At 50.4% G+C, this 24,091-nt stretch overlaps 1 protein-coding gene across 2 annotated transcripts in view; it reads left to right on the top strand.

Moving 5' to 3' along the window:
• CRAMP1 (cramped chromatin regulator homolog 1) overlaps positions 1-24,091 on the top strand; it is a 1,760,184-nt gene that overhangs the window by 558,122 nt on the left and 1,177,971 nt on the right. The gene's annotated exons all lie outside the window — the stretch shown is intronic.

Genomic DNA, 24,091 nt, shown 5'->3' on the forward strand with positions numbered 1-24,091 from the left:
AAGGAGGACGAACACTCTTTTTGTCTTTACTGCCTACATGAGGACAGGATGCACGTTGAGAAGGACTGTGCGTTTTGCGGCAACATGTCGGAGCGAACCATGAAGGACCGCCATCAACTTCTCGCCAACTGGCTGGAAGGGAAGAGCCCGTCCGGCGAGAAGAAGAGGAAGAAATCCGAGCCGTCTTCTAAGACCTTTGAGGACGCCCCGGCGACGGGGGTCCAACATAAGGCCAAGCACCGCGAGTCCGCTGGCACCGGGAGCGCCGAACGGTCAGGCTCTACGGGCGCCAGGCTGGGCGCACCCTCCCCGGCACCATCAACCACGAGCCAACGCTCTGGGTCGGGTAAGAGGAAGGCCGAGCACCCGGCGAGGCTCCTGGAGACGCCCCGGTCGAGCTCGAAGGCGGAGGGGGAGCGAGGCAGTGTCCCCCCCCCAAGGATAAGGCGGTGAGCGCACCTAAGGTGGTGAAGGCCTTAATCCATCCGGCCAAGCCCTCTATCGATACTGTCGCGGCGGCCCTGGCTCAGCCTGTGGAGGCTACACCAGTGGTGGCGACCTCGGGGCTTAGAGTCTCCCTGCCACCTCGGAGGGAGTCCTCTTTTGTGCCCATCGATAGGACCCCCGTGAAATCCCCCGTGGGGAAGAAAAAGGGGGGGCAGGGCGTCGTCGTAGATTCGGCCTCAACCTCGGAGGAGGAGCTGGTCGAGGTCTTAAGCCACGGCCTCGGCGTGGAAGAAGACCGGCCCGTCGGGATGGATCCCGACGCAGGTAACGACGACATCGTCGAGGGTACCGACGGGGCCCCTGATCGCCCGTCGGATTCCCCACTGCCAGCGCCGCGAGACAACTCGGCGGCCATTTTGTTGGCTATACAGTCCTTATGCTCAGAGATAAGGACGAGACTACCGTTGCCGACGGAACCTCTCCCGTCGGGGGACACAGAACCGGGACCTTCTGGTGTTCCCCCTACCAAGAAAAGAAGGTTCCACCCTCTGCCTCCTTTTCACCCGTCGCGCCCCTTCCAGCCCTCCTCCCCGTCCACCCGAGGGGATGATACGGGGACTGACACGGCAGCGACGGGTACGGACGACGAGGTATACGACGAGGATGTACCGTCGTCGCCTCCCACCAGGGCTTCTCCGCCCGACGAGATTGGATCGTTCCACTCCATGATCACCAGGGCATCCGAGCTTTTCCAACTCTGCCCTGAGGAGAAGAAGAAGGAAGGTTTCCTTTATCAGCGGCGCGAGGCCAAGAGGAAGACGGTCCTCGCAGTGCCTCTATTGGACGACATTTGGGATGAGGGCCTCACCCTCCTCAAGAACCCTTCCACGACGCCAGCTAGAACAGACCGGTACGAGAAAAAGTACCGGGTCCCGGACACGGCCCCCCTGTGCCTCCGGGCGCAGCCTACCCCGGACCCTGTCGTCTCTGCGGCGGCCAGGAAAAAAGCGGGGGGTGGGGGTGCGGCCTCCACATCGACTTCCCCACCGGACGGCGAGAGAAAGAAATTGGACGCTATGGGACGCAGAGTCATCTCGTCTGCAGCGACGACTATTAAAGGGGCCAACGCCTTGGCTATCGTAGCCCGCTACGACAGGGAGCTCTGGTACAAACTGGCTCCCCTGCTGGACTTCTTGCCGGACGACAAGAGGGCAGAGGCCCTGGAGATCCTGCAGGAAGGCGAGGTGGCTTCGGACCACGCCATTACCGTTGCGACGGACATCGCCGACACTGGGCTCCGCCAGTTGGGCAACAGCGTTTGCCTTAGGCGGCGTGGATGGCTCAAGGCTACGGACTTCCGTCAAGACGTTCAGACCAGAGTCCTGGACCTGCCCTTCGATGGGAACAACCTGTTTGGGAAAACAGTGGACGATTCCCTTCAGGCCATTAAAGCGGACACCGAGACGGCCCGGGCCCTTGGAGTTCTGCAACAACGACCCCTTTCGGAGCAGCGGAGGCAAGGGCGCCTCCAAAGGTTCCGGCGGCGGTTTCTCCACCTACCGTCAGGCGGCCCGCTCGTCGTCTCAGGAGGCCTACAGAGGACGAGGCAAGTCTGGCGGACCCCGCCGTCATCGCCAAGGAGGTCAAGGCGGCAAAGCCTCGTCGAAGCAGGATTGAACCGGCCGTGGGGTCGGGCCCCCACCGAAGCACCCCGGTGGGAGGCCGGCTGGCGGGCTTCGTCAGCGTGTGGGAGTCCATCTCCACCGACCGCTGGGTGCTGGACGCCTTGTCCCGGGGCCACGCGCTCGAGTTTCAAAGAAGGTGTCCGCGCGTCCCCCCCGTGGCCAGGAAAGAACTTCACGTCCCTCAACTTCTCCTGGAGGTAAAGGCTATGCTCAGGAAGGGCGCCATCGAACTCGTCCCAAAGAGGCTTCGGGGCTCCGGAGTTTACTCGAGATACTTCCTCGTGAGGAAGAAGACGGGGGGATGGCGCCCCATCCTGGACCTGCGACGTCTGAACAAGTTCATCAAGGCGCAAAAGTTCCGGATGGTCACCCTCCAGCACGTCCTGGGTCAGCTGGAGGAAGGAGACTTCCTGTCGTCGTTGGATTTGGAGGATACCTACTTCCATATTCCCATCCTAAGGGGGCACCGAAAATTTCTCAGGTTTGTGGTCCAAGGGCGTCACTACCAGTTCAAAGCCCTCCCCTTCGGACTACGGTCGGCACCCAGGGTTTTCACCAAGTGCCTTGCACCGGTGGCGGCGCAGCTGCGCCGAGAGGGGATCCACGTCTACCCCTACCTGGACGACTGGCTCATCCGAGCCAAGACGAGGGAGCTCGCCGTGGACCACACGGCAAGGACCGTCCAGCTTCTCACGGACCTGGGATTCTCCGTGAACTACGCCAAATCCCACCTGGTACCCGCGCAAGACGCACGGTTTCTGGGAGCGAGGCTCGACACAGTGTCCCTTCTGGCCTCCCCGTCGGAGGAGAGGACCAGGGCCATCCTGGGCAAGGTACAACGGATGTTGGTGGCCGACGCGGCCAAGGGGAGGTCCATCAAGTCCCTCCTCGGAATGAGGTCTTCCTGCATCTACCTCATTCCCCTGTGCAGGCTCCGGATGCGCCCGTTGCAGTAGTTCCTGGACGCGTGCTGGATCCAAACGACGGGCAGCTTCGAGGAAAGGATCACACTCGACGAGAGTTTCCGACGAGCGATCCGGTGGTGGGGCACCCGCGCGCATCTGACGGCGGGCATGGACTTCCAGACCCCAGCCCACCAGGAGACAGTGACCACGGATGCCTCCCTGGAAGGGTGGGGAGCGCACACCGAAAATCTGCACGCAAGAGGCCTTTGGCTCCCGACGGAGAAATCACTACATATCAACGTCCTAGAGCTCCGTGCAGTGTTTGGGCCCTCAGGTCCTTCCTTCCGTCCCTCAAGGGCAAGGTGGTGAGGGTCTTCACCGACAACACCACCACCATGTTTTACATCAGGAAACAGGGCGGAACCAGGTCCCCAGCACTGTCCAAGGAGGCGCAGGACCTGTGGCATTGGGCCGTCGCCCAAAGGATGTTTCTGGTGCCGTTTCATCTGGCAGGGATAAAAAACACCATCGCCGACTCACTCAGCAGGGAGCTGCGCTCGTGCCACGAGTGGGAGCTACGGCAGGATCTAGTGGATCGCCTCTTCCGACGGTGGGGCACACCCCAGATCGACCTGTTCGCGACGGCGACGAACTCCAAGTGCCGGAGGTTCGCCAGCAGGTTTCCCCAGGCGAGGAGCATGGGCGATGCTTTCTCGTTCCCCTGGGAGGGCCTGTTCCTTTACGCGTTCCCTCCATTGCCACTGCTAATCCGGCTCGTCAACCAGCTCAAGAGGTCACGGTGCAGGATGGTCCTCGTCGCACCTGCGTGGCCGAGGCAGATATGGTTCCCGGACCTTCTGGACTTTTCAGCGTCCCCGTCAATCAAGCTGCCGGTGGACGCGGATCTACTCTCCAGGGAAGGAGGCGCCATCCTCCACCACGACCCGAAATCGCTGAACTTGCAGGCCTGGCTCCTGCAGCGCTAGAGTTTGGAGGATACGACATACCGGCCGACTGCAGAGAGGTTCTTGCAAAGGCCAGGGCGTCCTCGACTCTTAAATGCTACGGACACAAATGGAAGAGGTTCTCTGTCTGGTGCCACGCACAGAAGATTAACCCTCTACGGATTACGGCTCCCCAAGTACTGCCGTACCTGCTGACGCTGGCCAAAGCTGGACTGGCACACGCGTCCATCAAGATTCATCTTGCTGCGATCTCCCGATACACCAGAACCACGGGGCGGACGTCCTTGTGGTCTCATCGTCTGGTGAAAGAGTTCATGAAGGGACTGTTCAGATCGTTCCCGCCGGTGAAGGCTCCGGCCCCGGCGTGGGAGCTCAACGTGGTGCTGACCAAGCTCATGGGACCTCCGTTCGAGCCTCTGCACTCGGCTCCGTTGAAATTTCTGTCGTGGAAAACAGCGTTTCTTGTGGCCATCACCTCCGCACGACGAGTGGGAGAGATCCAGGCCCTTTCCTGCAAGGCCCCGTACTTGACTTTTCACGACACGAGGGTAGTGCTCAGGACGCACCCCTCCTTCATGCCCAAGGTACCGTCCGACTTCCATCTCAACGAACCCTTGGTGTTGCCTGTGTTTTTCCCGTCGCCTTCGTCGCCGGCTGAGAGGACTTTGCACTCGCTGGATGTGGCTAGAGCGCTGAAGTTCTACGTGGACCGCACAAAGTGTTTTCGGAAGACGTCACAACTCTTTGTGAACTTTGGACCTGTCAATCAGGGGAAGGCTCTCTCGAAGGCTTCCATTTCCAGATGGCTCTCCGGCTGTATCATGTACTGTCACCGGTTGGCAAACCGACCGCTGCCTGGCCGTCCGAGAGCCCATTCCACCAGAGCGATCGCAGCTACCACGGCGTTCCTATCTGGTGTGCCCCTGCTGGACATATGCCGGGCTGCTACGTGGAGGTCGACGCACACCTTCACGAAATTCTACTGCGTCGACCGGGATTCCAGGGAGGAGTCCAGGGTCGGCCAAGCAGTGCTGCGCAACCTGTTCGCCTGAGGTGAGCCTGGTGAGGAGGTAAGATGCTTAATGTTGAGTTTGATGTAATGCTTAATGTTGAGCCTTTGCCACCTCCCGTGGTTGTGCATGTGTGTACTGCTATGTATTCTTTATTCATGAGCATGTGAATCCATGCCAGACCCCGTGCTGGAGAAGGAACAAGTTACTTACCTGTAACTGTTGTTCTCCAGCATGGGTCTGGCATGGATTCACATCCGAACCCTCCCGCCTACCCCTCTGCGGCTCTTCACTTGGTCATACTGCCACTTCACGTGCTTCCAAATCTGAAGATGGCTGCCAGAGGCGGTGCTTAGGTAGAGGGCAGTCATTGGCTGTGGTCAGTATGACGCAGAGACCAGTGATTGGTTATTACTACGAAAGACAGATCAGAAACGAAACTGATACTGGTTTTTTCTTTACCGAGGATTCCCAGCCTGACAACGGGGAATATTCATGAGCATGTGAATCCATGCCAGACCCATGCTGGAGAACAACAGTTACAGGTAAGTAGCTTGTTCCTTGTACTGCTTGCGTGCATAAATGTGAGGATAACTACTACTTTGCAAAAAGCCCCACTCAGTAGGGCATAAGAAGGGAAGGTTAGAATAAAGATTGCTAGTATAGGCAGTCCTGAAAGAAGACTAACTGTGGGGTCCTCAAACTGAAGTAATTTCGTGTAAGCCTTTAACCAGATTTTCAGTTTGTATTGAAAAAATAGCTATTGCTTGCTTTGTATGTCCTCAGCATGATATACAGTAAATTACTCTTATGTCTGTATTTTTCCAAAACACAGTGATAGTCATAAATGGCTGGGTTGACTGGATCAACCAGCAGAAGTACTGATAGCTATGGCCCCTACCTTGCAGTCATGTACTGCCTTAGTCCAATTTATCCCATTTATACAGACACCTTATGGCAGCTTTTCACAAGCGCAAACCATGAATGACTTTTTGGTGAAAGTTTTATTAGTGACATTTGAAATCACTACAAAAAGCAATCCTAGTAACATTTTTACTTTCATTATCCATTTCAAGAAATCTGGATTAATGTCGACATTCCCAAGGAAATGCACATATCTGTGATCTAGTAGTCTAAATGATCCGTCTCACCTGTTTCTGCCTTTGTAGATGGATTTATATGTTAATAACAGAACTTGGTGGATTCTGTGACTAATCCAAGGAGTTAGTTGTCTTTCCCCAAAGGGGAGGTGCCCCCTTTGGGACAGTGGAGGTGTGCCCGCAAAGCTGAATACCCTCTCGGAGATTGGGCAAGTGGAATCCCTCTGGAGGGGACTCCTCCCTAGGGGCACAGAAATACCTCAAATAGGGATTTAAGTCACAATTCCTCCCCCCAGACATGAACACTTTATGGGTAATGTAGGAACTAAGGTGTATAAGAACCCTATGGCCCCTTTAATGGCTACCCGGCCTTCTGACCCAAACTTCACTTAGTCTTTATGGGAAACAGTAGAAAGACAGAAGAGCCTATTGGAGGCACGTCCTATAAAGAGCCAATCGCAATGGGGAATCCGCAAAGCCCATCGAGATCAATAATGTCAGGCGCAAACAGAAGGAGGTTGGGCACACAGAAGTTGGAGAATGGCAGATGACGTGTCCCAGCCATAGTGTAGACTCGGCGAGTTCAGCAAGGTCTTGTGGACGGTAAACAAGAACCGTCTGGCACTGCAAACTGAGGAGGAGGAGGGCTGAGGACAGGCCCTGAGGGGGAGCAGCCCACCAGTCTTTACACACAGATTGGGAAAGAAGGGAGGCTGCCAACCAAAGTGTAGTCCAGTTGAGCTGTCGTGTAAGCTTCTCCGCAAAGAGGGGAAGGCCAGCTCCACTGCAGACGCCTCCTGAGGAGCACCATCCATCACAAGTATGCAGTGACCCCAGCACCAGAGGATGTGAGCGGCATGGCAAGACTGAGAACCCCCAGGATTCGTAGAAGGGCAGAGACAAGCCCCGGACCGGGAAGAGCTCAGAGAAACCATATAGTGGGGACAAATGGAGAAACAAGCCCTGAAGTGGGGTGAGAACGGAGAAACCCCAGGGTAGGGAGAATGACAGGGAAATGTGTTAGGAAAGATTTCTCTTTTTGCAACTTTCCCTCCATAGTTTCTATGGACTCCCATTCATTTGTTTCTCTTTTTGGACCTTTTCTGATTTTTTTGAAGGGAAGTAAAGCCTTAGCTTACCTTCCCTTGCCTTTAGCTCATTGTTATGGGGAAACTGATCAGTCTTTCAGATTATCATTACTGGAACAATGTTTCTTTTTAATTCTTGCACTTTTTAACATTGCACACAGCAACTTGCATTGAGGGGCGGATACCTTTGTATCACCATAGGTTTTTACAGGGAGTTTTTGTTACTTTTATATGTGCCTAAAGACAGGCTGGTGGCAGCAGATACATTTTTACCATATTGCATTATTTTTTTGTGTACATTTGTATTTACCGCATATGTTTATTTATTTGGTATCCGTTCCAATTTGACCTTTTCCAAAATGAATAAAATGCAAATTCAAATTATATAATAACATCCTATAAAGCACGAACATGTCTACTAAACGTGTATAGTGCCCTGAAATGGCCATGCCACGAGATTTCCACTTGCTTCTTTGCTCATATTATCGTTTGGCCCTGCCAGCTCGGGAGAGGGAGAGATCTCTACTCCCGCTCCACATCCTTGGTTCCAGGAAGCCTAGGTGTGGTGCAAATGTGAAGCCAGTATAGTTGTTCCTGATTGGACAACTACTAGCAGTTTGAATGGTGCCGTTCCTTCCCATTGGTGGGCTTAGACTTGCTTCCAGCTCAGATTTTGGATAAGAGGAGGACTTCTGCAGCCATTTCTTCAGATCATCATTAGAGCAAGGAATCCCTCGAAGAAGCGCAGCCTGCTGAAGATCCAAAGACCACTCGGAGTTGCTAAACCTCCCTTCCTGTATCTGGTTTGGTGAAGACCTGTGTGACTTCTTGATTTCCAAAGACCTTGAGCGGTACTTCAGGCCTTACAGTAGTGGGACCAACTTGTCTTGACGCCATGTCGAGGAACTGCCTTTGCGAGAAGCGTCACTGTTCCACGTTCAAGCCCAGAACTTTGGGGGTTGCTAGCTCATGCAACAAATCGCATTGTTCCCGAATTTCAGCATTAAGGGATCATGTCGTAGAGCAGCTTCTGTGACCCTGACTGGAAGGACGCCTGTCCTCCCTTCTGTGCAGAGACAGTCGCTGGAAATCACCTTTCTCCAACCTGTGAAGTTGTATGACAAGGTCTGCATCAGTGTCTCTTGTGTTTCTTGCATTTCTTCATCACCAGAGGTTCCATCTTGCAGTTGCATTCGGCCAGAAGAATCCTCGAACCGGCAACTTCGGGGCATTCTTCACCAGAACCAGCCACGGAATATCAAGCCCACAGCAGTCCCCAGACTATCCGCAATACCATCTGTGAAATCAGCCAGAGGGGTTAAGCAAACAGTCTATCTGTTCCCTGTAACCCGCACGTGCCCCTTGTCCAAAGGAGGATGTATACCTTTGTCTCCTGCACTCCATTTAACTCACCTTTTGTTCATCCAACCTGGGTAGAGTAACTTGAAATATAAGAGAGCATTTACTTAACTTAAGTGAATTTGTTTAAGAACTTAACTTTTTGAACTATCACCAACACAAGAGAATTGCAACTTAACTGCAGAGACTCCCTTCAGGGTGGAAACATTTGGCGCCTATAACATTTGGGCACAAGGCCCTATTCTTATAAGAGTTTGGAGTGCTTAAGTTAGGGAATTAACTTGTTTTCTGGTTCCATCATTTGTTGCATTTAATTTACGAAGAAACCTCTGGGTATTAAGCACATTATAAATAACCTATCATATCATACCTACTTGCTGAATAAGCTGCTTTTAATGCATTTTTGTACTGTGGTGATTGTATATATGTGTATCATATCATATTGTGCTATTGTTCAGTGTGTTCAAAGGGCTTATAATAAATAACTATGTTTTATATTTACTGTGTGCCATACTGGATAGACTAATTGATGGGTCTGACCCCACTCACATTCTACTGGAGAATAAGCCTTGACTGTTCTCCATTACTACCTTGCACGGGTTTTCTCGAACCTCTCAGAGTTCCCTGTTTACTAAAACTAGGATGGCCTCCTACAATCTGTCCAGCAGGTCCGATTCTAGGAATCTATTTTAACAAGAGCCTCTGAAGTAGGGAGAATACCAAGAAACTCTATAGTGGGAATTGAGGAAGAGGAAAAGGCTGGTGTGGTTAAAGAAACAACGATAACCAGTGTGAGAAATCTGAGTGGGGAGAATACAAAAAAGACCCAAAGTGGGAAGAGACTGGTTTGGGGAGAGAAACGAGATAACCCAGATTTGGGAGAAAGACTGAAAGGGCACAGTTTGGGTGTAAGCAAAACCAAAAAGTCTCTTAGAAGGGAGAAAGACTGAGACGCACCAGTCGAAAGAGAAACTACATAGACCTTGCAGGAGCCCAGGACAGCACTACAGTGGTACACAAACAGTTTGGGACTGTGGACCTAGGCAACGCCCTGTAGTAAAGAGACCCAGGACTGGGGTTCAGAAGCCAGCAACATCCCTTTTATTGGGCAAGACCCAAAATAATGTCTTGCATGTTTTATGTTTTCTTTTGAGTAGTAGGGAGAGGAAGTGGGTTTGAACAGGATTTCTGGACAGAGGACTTTGTTTAGGTTTAGCAATCTTGACACCCTGACTAGCGCCCTTTTGTACGGCTTGGTATCACAGGTTTAGGGAACGATTAGGTCTTTTGAGGATGAGAATAAAATGCATGAAGGTCATGCTTCCTTGTCAGTCTCCTGATTCTTGCCATAATTCCCTCTGTATTGCTGACCCTTGTTCAGATGTATGCTTACTGTACTTCTTACATGCAATGGTTTTGTTTGAGATGTTGATTGTTTACGTGTAGGTTGATATCACAGTTAAAATGCATACCGATATCCTTTCTGGACTGTCGATTTTATTGAGAGATTTTCATGCCATGATTTTTTTTAATGTTTCTGGATGCAGTGAAGGACTACAGCTAGCATGATTCTTGCAGCACAAACCTGTACCACCTGAATTTACTACCTCCCTGATGAGTACAAGAGGCATGAAAGCACTTGGATGGGACTACCACTTGGACTTTAAAAGGCTGAATGTGCGCCTCTCCCCACTCACACCGCCCGTATGATTAAAAAAATGTATATAACTACAGACACACATATACACAGCAGATGTTTCTCACCTAGTCATTTTTAGAATGGATTGTGTCCTCCACATATTCCTCATTTTATGGTATACCCTTCCAGGGTCAGCTGCTTTGAAATTTCTTTTGCAGTAGAGGGTGCTGTGCGTCGACTCAATGTCCCTCGAAGGCCTCCGTCCCCTCTTGAAGATTGACGCCATCCATAGTATATAAATCACACACTGTACCCATTACTTCAGTTCAATTCTTCTGCTAAGCTATCATTTCGAATATGGCACAGTTGTTTCTATATGAAACACTAGGTTTGATGAAAATGTCTACTTCTTCTACCCCGAAGATTGGGTTTAAAAAATGCATCGGCTGTTGGTCTAAAATGTCAATCATCGACCCTCGCTGCATTTGTTTGTGGCACTTGGGCACCGATCACAGGACAGCTGACCGTTGTTCCTGTCGATCCATGACTCCTTTGAGTCGAGGGTTGAGCACGTCTAGACCAGTGCCTTTTGGCTTGGAAGGTGTCAAAGCCTTCGATGCCCTCGAAAGAAATCGAGAAATCTTTAAAGCCTTTACCGAAAAAGGACTTTGTGAAGTCCCTCTCCTCTATTTATGAGGAACATGAAACCACAGACCAGGATACTCAACCTTTTGGCCTGGAATGCGGAATACTCAATGTTCCTGAAGCGTTAGTATATGAGTCAAGGATACAATAGTTGTATGAAAATCTTCAGAGTGCAAATGGCCTGCACACGTCCCCTGAGATTCGGTTTGGTAAGTTGACCCGTCTGACCACACTGAGGCGTTGTACAGACAACTCATGAATAGAGTAACTGAATACCTGGGTTGGGGGAGAACTGCTGCAACCTATGAACATAACTTGATGAACATTCTGGACAAGGGTCCGCAAAAAAATCCTGTTGTGTCGTTTCATTCGGCTTTAAAAAAGAGGGTAAAAGCTAACTGGGAGTCCACTGATAAAAATCCGCCTGTCAGCAAAAATCTGATTGGAAAAAAAATACAGGCCCTCAAGCATTGATCCTGTATATCTTTTAAGGCACCCTACCCCAGAAAGTCTTGTAGCATAGGCTGCAACATCCACATCAAGCTAGGCAGTTTACCCTACAATACCTCCAGATAAGGATGACATGCCTTATGACTCTATAGCCAAAAAAGATGTTTCAGCCAGTAGCATGGCTTTAAAGTCCATCAATGCCACTTATACTCTAGCAAAACGTATCCCACACCTTGAGGGACTGTATTGCAATGGCAGCTGAGCATATACTTGAATGTGACGAGAGGGAAGGTTTCATGAATATTGTGAAAGATGGAACAGACGCTATGTGTGAATTTCTCCAGTCAGTTTTGGACTCAGCTGATAGTGTTAGCAGAGCCATGGCGGCGAGGCAGTGCAGGAGGTAGGCAGGGTGAGCAGGTACCTAGGCCGAAATATAGAAGGGTGGCCAGGTGCACAGTGATGAAAAAGAAAAACAGATCAGCAAGGGAGAAGAGGGGCAAAGGCAGAAGCGAAGAGGAAGGTCTTAAGGTGCTTCCGGAACCAGAGATGTTTCTCCTCAAGTTTCAAGGTGGCCAGGAGGCTGTTCCAAAGGGAGGCCCCGGCCGAAGACCGAGATCTGCCACCAGCTTGTTTCTTTGAAAAACGACAGACCCTGAGGAGCGCGAAGTAGAAGAGCTAAGGGCTCGAGAGGGGAGGTATTTACGGAGGGATAGTTGAAGGTAATTTGGACCCAGGCCCCAGAAAGCATTGTGTACAATGCAGAGGGTTTTACATTTAATCCTTGCATCCACTGGGAGCCAATGAAGGGATTTCAGAGCTGGAGAGATACAATCCCAGGGATTGAGGCCAAGGACAAGTCTTGCAGTCCTGTTCTGGATTTGTTGTAAAGGGCGGAGAGTGGAGGCAGGTAGATTTAGTAAGAGGCTGTTACAGTAGTCCAACCTAGAGATAACCAGAGCTTGGTAGACAGCGAGCTTCTGGGGGAAGGAGAGGAAAGGCAGAGTGCCTCTAAGGAGGTGCAATAAGATGTTTGACTTGATAGATACGTTACAAATGTGTGCGGAGAAGGAAAGTGTGGAGTCAAAGATGACCCGAGATTCATAGCCTCAATGTAGTGGTAGGAGGAGGGCCCAGGGAGGCTGGCAAAGAGTGAGGGGAAAGGATGTCGAAGGAGTACCAATGAGGAGGATCTCAGTCTTGTTGGCATATACACAAAGATTGTTGGTGGCACAACAATTGTGAATGCTGATTAGGCGATCGGAGATGAGGTAAGGAGAGGAGGTGTCTGTGTCTGAGGGAAGCCGGAAAATGAGTTGGGCGTCATCAGCATAGCACTGAAGGTTTGAGCAGAAAATGGAAATGCAGAAGGCGAGAGTTGCCAGGGCTAGGTCCTTTGCTATTATTCCTAATTTGTGCTCATGGTGGACGAGGAGGAGGTGCCAAGTCCAGCAAGGCAACAGCTGCTTTACCCTCAGCCACTCTCTCAAAACCACTTTGAGGCTTTAGTCCACAGGAATGCAGTGGGAGGCAGGGTCAGTCAGCATCTGGAAGAATGGCGGGGCATTACTTCCGATGCGTTGGCCTTACAAACAGTAGCCCAGGATTACTTGCTCCTATTCTTAAAAAATCCTTCATATCATCCACATGGGGCGAGCCATTCCTACACAATTCCAGATCCATTCCTCTTGCAAGAAATGTCCAGTCTGCTAGAGAAAGGTGCCATAGAGCCAGTACTGGTGACAGAGCGGAACAAGGGGTGGTATTCCCCTTACTTTGTGATCTCCCAAAAGGATAGAGGATTGAGACATTTTTTGGACTTGAGATACTTGAACAAGTTCCTCTGGATGGACAAGTTAAAAATGGTTACCCTTTCTCAGATCCTTCATGACCCCCAGCTTCAGGATTGGATGGTGTCACGTGACCTTCAGGATGCTTACTTTAATGTGCCTATGTATTGCAAGCAGAGGAAGGTACCTGAGGTTCGCTGTTGGCGGTTCTCATTATCAGTTTCGAGTTCTGTCATTCGGGCTGACATCCGCCCGAGGGTTTTTACCAAGTTGATGGCAGTGGTGGCAGCGGACCTCAGGAGGGGCGGGATTCATGTTTACCCCTACCTAGACTATTGGTTGATCAGGGCCCGTTCTCCCGAACAGATCCTAGAACATCTCAACAAAACCTGCAACTCTCTCTACAGACGGGGCTTCTCCCTCAATTTCAAGAAGTCCTACATAATACCATGTCAAAAACTCCAGTACATCGGAGCAGTCCTGGATACAGCCTTCAGAAAAGCCTTGCCAACCGAGGTGAGGGCTCAACACATTCAGCAGATGGTCATCAAATTCCAGAATGGCCAGCGTCTTACAGCCTTCGATTTTCCTAAGGTATACTCGGTCTCATGGCATCCTGCATTTTTCTGGTGCCCAAGGCTTGTCTGATAATGAGATCCCTCCAGTGGACCCTCGGTACTCCGTGGTCTCAATTCTCAGGCAAGATGTCTGTTGAGGTGGATTTCTGAACGCTGGCCTGGTGGGCAGGGTTCAGAAGGCCAGCCTAGTTTCTTGGAACAGGGTAACCTTGTGGACAAGCCAGACCAATCATGGTAGCATTGCCGGTGGTGAAGACTAGGTCTCAGGAGAGGAGGGGTGAGGGTGACCGAAAACCCACAATGAGCACACGCAGTAAACAACACCACAAATTACTCTGTCAGGTGTATATATTTAAAATACATATACATTTATTAAAGGCCTTTTAAATCAAACACAAAGTAAATGTCAGCAGTATTAACAAAACCAACACAACACTAACTATGAAACATATATACAGTAACCGTGGCCTAAAAGAATATTACGCAAGTAGTAGATCCACAACCTGCAAAGAAAGGGGTCACATAGTGCGAATATATCTTAGGCAATCTTTCAACAATTCAAACCCTAACTAATAGGCATTCCAGTCCCTACGAAGTGCGGAGCCATGCCCTCAAAAGTACTTTCAGTACCGGAGCACTCGATCAGCGGTTAAGTTCCAAACGAGTCGTCTTCAGGGGGCTGTACTGGTTCAGGAAGGTGGTTGAGGTGATGAAGAATAACTTCCCACTATTCAAGCATGGTCTTCCCAAAATGGCAGGACAGGTTCCAGGAATTGGGAATAGTGGCGATTTCTCAGCTCCTGATGAAGGGATCAGACCAGTTCCAATGCAGCAAATCTTAGGGCACAGGGGGGCACAGCAGCAAGGCACCCACAAAGATTGTTACCACAGCTGGGCGACACGGTGACCACGTGTAGTGTGTTTCAGGCATACTCTCCCTATTCCAGACCTAGGAATTCTAGGTGTATGAAACTTGGCAGGAGAGTGCCTTCTACCCAGAGCTTACCGTCCCCAAAGGCTCAAGTCGAAATTCGAGACGGTAGCAGTTCCAGGGCAAAGGTCCCATACTAACTGGTCAGTTCCTTGGGTGGCCCATGAACACTGCAGGCTAAGCAGAAGGTGCCGAGAATAGTTAGTCCCACTATTCCAATGGTTGAAGCGCCCTTGCAGGCCTTCTGTGATGCGAAATATGGGCTCCGACGGGACAACAGCAGAGTCAAGGTGCGAAACCTTCCAGCGGTTCCATGGATCTGCTTCAGCAGTTCAGGATACTTGACTCCTTTACTAAGTTCAGTGTGGACTCAGATCAACCTGGAATCTGTGTAAGGTGCCTTCTCTTATCTAGAATCTTCTTCATGTCAAAATGAAGAGATATCAATAGGAGATCTGCTCACATTCAGCCATCTCCGACGTGGACTAATCACTGACCACGGTGGTCCCAGTCACTCCCAGCACACCAGACATCCTGGCACCCAGGATGTGTATTGGAACTAGCCCACATCCTGGGAGCACACACACAAGGCATGCAGAAGCCTGCGAAAGCTTCGGTTTGTACAGGGGTTTGCATGACCAAATAAGGAATTTCCCGGGTCGACCTGGGTAAGGCACAGGGGCAAAATGGCCAAAGGACCGAGTAAAGGACTTTGTGGCATGGCCATTTTAGGCACTGTCCACTGTCCTGGCCAAACACGGTATAGACCATAGAAAAGAGTAAAAAATGCGTTAAAAGTAACTGCTGCCGGTTGGCCACCAGGGGGCACACTGATGAATAACTCCTCTGTCTGAGCTCCGACCCGAGCTCCTGGAAAAGTGGATTGAGCCCCCACTACAGGCCCCCCCCCCCTTCCCTCAAGCACACTCGACGGAATATGCGAGGGGATGACACCCACCATGAAGTGAGAAAAACGCCAGAGAAAATCCCACAAGGAATCGCAGAGAAAAGCAACTGTACGTGATTCACTGCCCGGCTGCGTAATACACGCCTGCTCCGCCCGAACTTCAGTGGAACCGGAGACGCTGTGACGTTTAGAACTCGGAGGAAACCCGGGATGAGGCGTTGAACGAACTACCAGTGGCACCAGTGCTGACCGAAAAGGGACAGTCGCCAACCACAGACTGCTCGCACACTACACCGTGGCTGAATGGTGAGTGACACATAGCTTCGGCGTAGAGCGACCCACGGCCTTGACCGCTCGAGCTCCAGTCCACACAGAGGCGCTATCCAGATATACCTGGCACCATCACTTGGGGAGCGCGCAGGACCCATCAGCGCGTGACGCTCCACATAGTCTAGTTTCATGGGCGTTGAGAGCCCCCCTCGCGGAGGTAGCGGAACGGAGCGGCGCGGTTGCGGAGCCCAGGAGACTACGCTCCTGCCGTGGCACTGCTCCAAGGAGAATCCCCTTCCACGGAGCCTGCAGACCCGGACGTGTGGGTCATTTGGAGCAGCCTGAGCAGAGAGACGTACGTTCAGGAAAGTGCATCAGCCATATCAAACATACCACAGCTCCTCCGCTGACTGCACACAATCCTGTGCCGGTCGTCATCTCCTGTACCCAGTACAGTACAAAGAACGTTGCAGTGATTCGTACGGCAGGCCACACGCTGGAGCACAGAACAGCTGCTCCACGCGGGGGACCCCCGAACCACATGACGAGGGGGGAGGAAACGCAATGGGTACACCACGAGCCCCTCTGCCATATTGAGACACGGGAGTGAGAATGAAAACATACCTGCAAAGTGGGCCCTGAACAAAGCGGACGCACATAGTGCAGCTTTACTACCTGGAATCATTCTGAAGCCACCTGTAGTAGGCACGGATCCTGCATTGATCCCATAAAACGTGGGGAAAGAAGGGAAATTAAACAGAACGTAACGAGAACCCCCCCCCCCGTGCCCCAGAGGACAGAACTCGCGAACCCAGGGCACACCTCACAGGATTGCTAAAGTCAGAGGTGCACACCAAAGAGGGATCAAGAAGTGATATGAACCACTAGCACCCTGTGTGGAATAGAAGTGAAATAGACCGCAAGTGAAACGTCTACTACACATATCATAGCCAAAGTAAAAGGTCGCCTCAGAGCACCTATGCGTCCCTCATTGTAGCGCTCCCCACGAAATGCCATCACCTAATGAGGGATAGGAGACATTGCTTCGGAGTCAACAACCTAAAAAACACCACCAGGACTGAGGGTTTGGCCTCCGTACTAGGGGCGTGTGCCTTCTCACATACCTTTTCAGTGGCAGTACCCCTACCATCCAAAACCCCGAAGAGAACGCTGAAGGGTCTGAACCAGGTGCATGAACGTACAACAGAAGCTCGCCATCTAAGCATATAACCCAACAATTCTTCACTCCGCCAACCCCAGGATGTCAACAACACCAAGCCCGAGCGCAGACACTGCCGCCACAAAGGGAGATATAGCTGCTTTGTTGACAGAGAAAGAATATGGGGGCCAATATAGGCATAAAAATCGACAAACTTACGCAACGGCTGGATAGCATAGAAGATAGGGTCGAAGGAGTGGAAAACAATCAAGCCTCAATAGATACCTTAGAAACACAACTGGCCCACAGAATAACAGATTTGGAGCAGAGAGAAGAGGAGTTCAAACTTAAGATGGATGATTTAGAAAACCGGGAGAGAAGAAATAATTTGCGCATTTTTGGGATTCCAGAACAAGAAGGGGAGACGGAGGAGGACCTCAAAACAGCGCTCCACAATATCATCAGACTTCTAGTAGCAGACAAAGCCATCAATGAACCCAAAACGGAATGCATTCATAGAGCCGGTGGCCCACCTGGAGGCACAAGATCAGTCCTGGCACGGTTCCACCAGTATCCGGACAAAACCAGATGGTTGGAGAGAGCAAGGAATGGAGGCCCCATTACCTTAGGAGGAGCACAAATAACAATATATGAAGACCTCTCCTCCCTGACCTTGGCTCTCAGGAAAATGTGTAGACCTCTCACAAAATGGTTGAAAGAACGGGACACCCGCTATAGATGAGAATACCCCTTCTCCCTCTCCTTCGAACATGAAGGCACAAAGATCAGATTGAGCTCAGAGAAAGACATCAAAACATGCATATCGGACATGCTGGGTCCACAAGGACACAAAGAAGATCGGAACGAATCCACAAAAGATAGGAGGGAATGGCTTATTCAAGGCCCACAGAGAAGAAAGGTGAAGGGTTCGAGGAAATATCGCAAGACAAACATCTCACCTGATGGGAACAACTAATCCCTGACAAACATGGTACATTTAACCTCACTGTTGCTTGATAATAGTGAACATAGATATTGATTGTATAAAACTTAGAGACCAACGTACGACCTGGTACCATATCGCGATTCCAAAGAAGGGTTAGTGGGGGCTCATTTATTAATATGTTGATTCTATTTTTGTAACTGGACCGCGAGGTAACAGTCGCCACTTGTGGTTCGATCCCGGGCCAGTGCTATCAACTGGACCCGATCGAACGCCACCACATAGCGGGAGGAACGGAGGGGGGAGGGGGGAAAACACGGGCAAGGAATAACTCTGAGATAAGGGCTAGGGCAGACTATCCAAAAACCAGAAATGTGAAGTGCTTATTTGAAAAAAGAACAAGTCGGCACAAACAATTGAATAATAGGTATAATTCTAGATCTCAAGGTTATGATGACCGCTGAATCCTATAGTAGGGGCTCCATAAGGGTGGGAACACTTAATGTTAAGGGCCTTAACTCGCTTACCAAGAGATCACTGGTATACAGAGAATTCCTTAGAACAAAAATGGACATTCTTCTTTTGCAAGAGACTAAGTACATGAAGGGCGATGAGAGATCTGTATTGGAGAAACGGGGCGGGATAGAATTCTGAGGCTCTGGCCCATTGAGAAAGGGAGGAGTGGGAATCCTGATCAGGAAGGGGTTAGACTTCAAGAGCACCAAGACGTGGTCAGATATGGAAGGCCAGACCTTACTAGTGTCGGGATCCATTGGAAATGTGTCCACCACAATCCCCACAATCTATTCCCCAATGTGAATCGAGAGAAATTTCTGTCCAAGATTATTCACAAAATTATGTTAGAATCCTACGGTCATGTCATCCTAGGAGGCAACTTCAATATATGGGCTAATCCCACATTAGACTGAAACACTGGTAATCCCGAAACACGAGACAAACCTAGAGATGAACGCACCAATTTCACAGGATGATGGACTTATATGGAATGAATGATGTATGGAGACGAATGCATACCAATAAAAAACCTACACCTTCTTTTCAATACAACACAGCACCTTCACTCGCATTGATTACATCTACCTCACAAAAGATTTATATAGCACGACAACACATAGGGAGATTACCCCAATCACATGGTCTGGTCACGATATGGTGCTCGCTGACATTCAATGGGAGTATCTGCCATTTCAAAGCGGGAAATTTAGGTGTAATGAGACTCTATGGAAAGACCCCATCTTCAAGACAGAGATGAAACTGAAATTACTGAATACTTTAGACTCAATGATACAGGGGAGGTCTCTAAATAGGGAGTCTGGGATGCAGCAAAGGCTACTTGGTGGGCAATCCTCATGAGAGAGGGAGCCAGGAAAAAAGGGGAGAGAACTCTGATCGAAAACAGGATCCGAGAGGAAATCCATCAGCTAGACAATGAGGCGAAAAATGGGAACACGTTAGACCCCGACAAGATCAGCAAAGCTTTGAAAAAGAGGGAAGAACTCCGCCTTCTTGAACACGAGCGAATACTCCGCAAACTCTGATTATTAAAACAAAGATTTTATGAGCAAGGGGACAAAGCAGATGCATTACTTGCAGCTAGGTTGAGGGAACATCAAGCAGAATGTAGAGTCCAAGAGATAACAGAAAGAGGGCTCATTACAGAAATTAATAAAACCACTATCCCCGAAGCCTTTGCCGACTTCTATGAAACATTATATACCCCAGAGATGGATCCAGACTCATCCATCATTGAGTCCTATTTAGAAAATATCAATATGCCCAAAATAACACCCACTGAATCAGCCTATTTGGAAACTCCCATAACAGGAGAAGAGATACAGAATGCGATAAAAAGATTAACCCTAGGCAAGTCCCCAGGAAAAGATGGATACACAGCCGGTTTCTATAAATCCTTTAGCACTCAGCGCATCCCCTTTCTGGTTGAACTATTTAATGAGATCCTGGAAACAGGAAAACCACCGGACTCATTTGTCAGAGCCCTCATCATGGTGGTCCCAAAGAAGGGAAGAGACCCCAAAAGATGCAGATCGTATCGCTCCATTTCTCTATTAAATGTAGACGCAAAATTTTATACAAGAGTCCTAGCCGCCAGAATCAAATCACTAATGCCCCATCTTATCCACCCTGACCAAGTGGGCTTTATACTAGGCCGACAGGGGGCCGACACTATGCGCAAAACCCTGCATCTGGTACATGCCTCCCAAAACATGAACAATGAGCCTGCTTTGCTCTCCATCGATGCAGAAAAGGCCTTTGATAGAGTTGACTGGGATTTCCTGATGCATGTCTTACGCAAGACCGGTATTGGGCCCAATTTCAGGAGAGGAATCTAGGCGGTATATAAGACACCTAAAGCCTCGGTATCTGTAAACGGAATATTCCAGGTGGTTTGAACTAAAACGAGGCACCAGACACGGATGCCCCCTGTCAGCCATTCTGTTTGCTCTCTCACTTGAACCATTGGCGCAAAAGATGAGGGCGGATCCCCAAGTAGAGGGGATGCACCTAGGCCAGATTGAATATAAAGTCGCACTTTATGCTGACGATATACTGCTGCATGTGATCAATCCAGTAACATCCATTCCAAGAGCTATATTCCTCCTCGAGGAGTACGGCCAGATGTCTGGATTCAAGTCAATATTGTTCCCCCTAAAAGGAACCGTAGAAGAAAACGAAACAAAATACTCTTTTCTTGACCTTACCCTCGAACATAACAAGTTGCAATACCTGGGAATAAGAATTACGATACAAATAGGAACCCTATTCGAAGCCAACTTCCCGAAACTCCTTGAAAACTTCCACACAGACCTAGCTAGATGGAACAAACTCACAATATCTTGGCTAGGACGCCTCAATGCGATAAAAATGGTCTGTCTTCCTAGGTTTCTGTACGCCTTCCAAATGCTTCCTATTATTATCCCAAGACATTATTTCTTAGAGGTCAAGAAAGCAGCCCTAAAATTCCTGTGGCAGGGGAAAAAGGCTAGAATAGCTTATGACACTTTAACACTACCTAAGGACAAGGGCAGGGTAGGCCTTCCAGACCTCAGGCGATATTATGAAGCAGCCCAACTGCGGGTACTCATTCCGCACTTACGTAATCCGAAAGAGCCACAGTGGATAGCAATGGATAACCACTATCTGTACCCTGCAACAGTCTCAGAGTGGCTATGGGCCCCGAGGAGGAGAATATTAAACGGATCAAAGGCACATCCAATCCTAGCAACTATTTGGGAAATATGGAGAGAAGGCACAGAGATGAGAAAGATCACCACATGGCCGTCACCACTGAGCCACCTATGGTCCCCGGGTATAAATAATCATATCCCCAATGTTGAGAGATTTCAGGCCTGGTATGAAGCGGGGTTGGAAAGGGTGGGCCAACTCGTACGAAGTGAATCCTTCATTACACTCCCAGAACTCACAGAAGCATTGGGAATAGGAGTATTGTCCGCATTCCATTTTTTACAGATCAAGGGAGTGCTGACAAAACAGATGTGGAAAGACAAACTGAGCAGAGAACTTACCCCCTTTGAAAAGTTGCTTGACTCCAGGACAAATATGAAGGGCCTAATATCCGCTATGTACCAAACATTGATAGAAGCAGGTAGAGGAAATACGGAGCATCTTAGAGCGCGATGGGAGAGAGATCTGGGGACAGACATCAAACATGAAACATGGGATAGAATGTGCCGAGCAACATTCTGAACCTCCATATCATGTCAATATAAACTCCATGCCATCAAAATCTTACACAGGTGGCAATATGATCCATATAAGCTATCCAAAATGTACCAGACAGCTAGCCCCCTGTGTTGGCGTGAATGCAGAGAAATAGCCCACTATTGGCATATGTGGTGGGATATCCCACAAATCAAAGTCTATTGTGATGAAGTCCTGGGGTGGATCAAGGACCTAGATGGCATCCAGAGATTGGTAGATCCTCATCTTGTCCTGTTTGGGTTTGAGAAATAGAGGATGAATGGAGAAGAGTACAGGGCCTGGCCCGCATCTTTTGTTCGCCGCCCGAGCTCTTCTAGCAATGAAGTGGAAATCTACCACAACCCCCACTGAGAAAGAATGGGTCAATGTGGCAATGAACATATGCACCATGGAAAAAATAACGGCATCCCTACATGGCAAATCGACACAATGCGAAATTTTGTGGATAGATTTCTTGAACAAATACATGCAGAAACAACACATTAGGGAGGCGCGACACACTGACAGTCTAAACTCATACACTCCCAGTCCAACGGACACCCCCCCACCAACCCTGATGAAAGGAGTCGGATAGAGCACATTAAAGCACCCCCCAACAAAGGAGACCCCGAAGATACTATAATGCCAAAAGGAACTCACCGACATACAAAAATACAAATCAGCACACAAACCCACGCTACCTCTGTAAAATATAGACCCAGCCTGGGTGGGTGGGGGGTTTGAGGGAGGAAGAGGGAAGAATCGAAGAAAGAAGAGCGTGAACAGTTTGTTGAATCTTGTTAGATATAATGGAAAGAACGAACTATGTTGATCCAAAAGGATGCTATTGCACCATTATGAAATGTATTGTTCGAGGGGATTGGGTCCTCCGACGTATTCCATGTCTATGACAGGTAATGTCCACAGCTGTGCTGCTTCGGAAAATCTTTGGCTCCTGCGTCGATGGCGTCGATGCGCCGTCCCCGAGGACCTCCTCTGACGGCCGACGTCACCCGATGTGATAAGTAGGACGCACGACGCCCATAGCCTCAGTTCTGTTTTTTCCGCAAACGTGTTCGCTTTGTGAATCTCGGTACGCCTCGACTCTTTGGAGTTTGCTGTTTTCAATTCTCGGTTCATTGAACCTGTTCGTTTATTTTGTGAAGACCTGTTCGTGGCGATGTCTACTTCGTCTTCAACCACGCGTCCGGGCTTCAAGAAATGCAGGGACTGTGGGTCCAAGATGTCGGTCACAGACTCGCACAACGCCTGCCTCTGGTGCCTCGGGGAGGCCCACGATACGGACGACTGTGTCGACTGCCAGTCGCTCACGGCAAAGGCCTTGCGGGAACGCAAGAAGAAGCTGTCGGTAGGCTGGGTGTCTAAGCCCCGGGAGTCGAGGTCTGCGGGGCTTTCGACGGATGACTCGAGGGGCGACTCTCCGCGTCATCGTCGGAAGTCCAGTGGGTCTCCTTCCAGGAGTTGGTCTCGCCACTCCTCCGCCTCTTCGAGACATTCCCGGAAGCGCTGGCATCGGTCGTCTTCCCCGTCCTCTTCCGAGGACTCCGCCCGTAGGCGGGTCGCTTATCCCTCCATGCAAGCGACACCAGGGGAATGGGCTTCCTTCGGGAAGCAGATGCTAGCGATTCTTGAATCGCAGGGCACTGGTCTGTCCGTGCCTCCGAGTGGGGTCGGTCGGCACCGGTCGAGAGACCCCGCTCGTACGCCTTCGGGCTCGGGTGGTCGGCACGGCTCGCGGGAGAGGTCCCGCTCGGACAAGGGTAGCTGTTCTCACCATGCCCGTTCCAGGTCCCGGTCCTTGACGCGCTCGAGACCACGTGATCCTCTGCCGTCTTCAAAGAAGACGTCGACACCTGTGGCGCAGAGGTCGCCGACGATTTCTCTCGAGGCTCCACCTCCGAGGGGGTCGTCGACACTGTCGGCGCCTAGGTCTTCGAGAGACACGCTCGAGCTCCGGCTTCGAGGCCTGTGTCGACGCCGCCAATGCTGGCGGCGCTGCAGCTGACGCCGATTCGCTCGACGTCAACGCCTTTTCTGTCGACGCTGACTCGTTCGGCTACCTAAACGCTTTTCGAGGCAGTGGTGCCGAAGGGGCCCCGTGGCACGGGGATTAGCCCCTAGGAAGGCTCTGGCTAAGGTCAGGCACTGCTTTGGTCCCCAGGGGTCTTCCTCTCCCTGCCTGGAGTACATTTCAGAGGGTGATGAAGGCTCTGATGACGGCTTGGTTACGGTTCCAGATGAGCTAATCTCGGGCCATAGCCAGTTTGATGACCTCAGGCAGTCGCTGCATGATGCCAGTGGACTGGACACCTCTCGGGAGGTGGAGGTTTGTAGGCTGGAGCCTGGCACTCATGCCGATTCTTCATATCGGCGCCTTATGTCTCGGGTCACCGAGTACTTGGGTTGGTCTGCTCCCCCAGGGGAGTTCGTTCAGGATGATCTCACGGACATCCTTGAT

Source organism: Ambystoma mexicanum, chromosome 2q, assembly GCF_040938575.1.
Source record: "Ambystoma mexicanum isolate Mex_15411 chromosome 2q, UKY_AmexF1_1, whole genome shotgun sequence".
NCBI classification, from domain to species: domain Eukaryota; kingdom Metazoa; phylum Chordata; class Amphibia; order Caudata; family Ambystomatidae; genus Ambystoma; species Ambystoma mexicanum.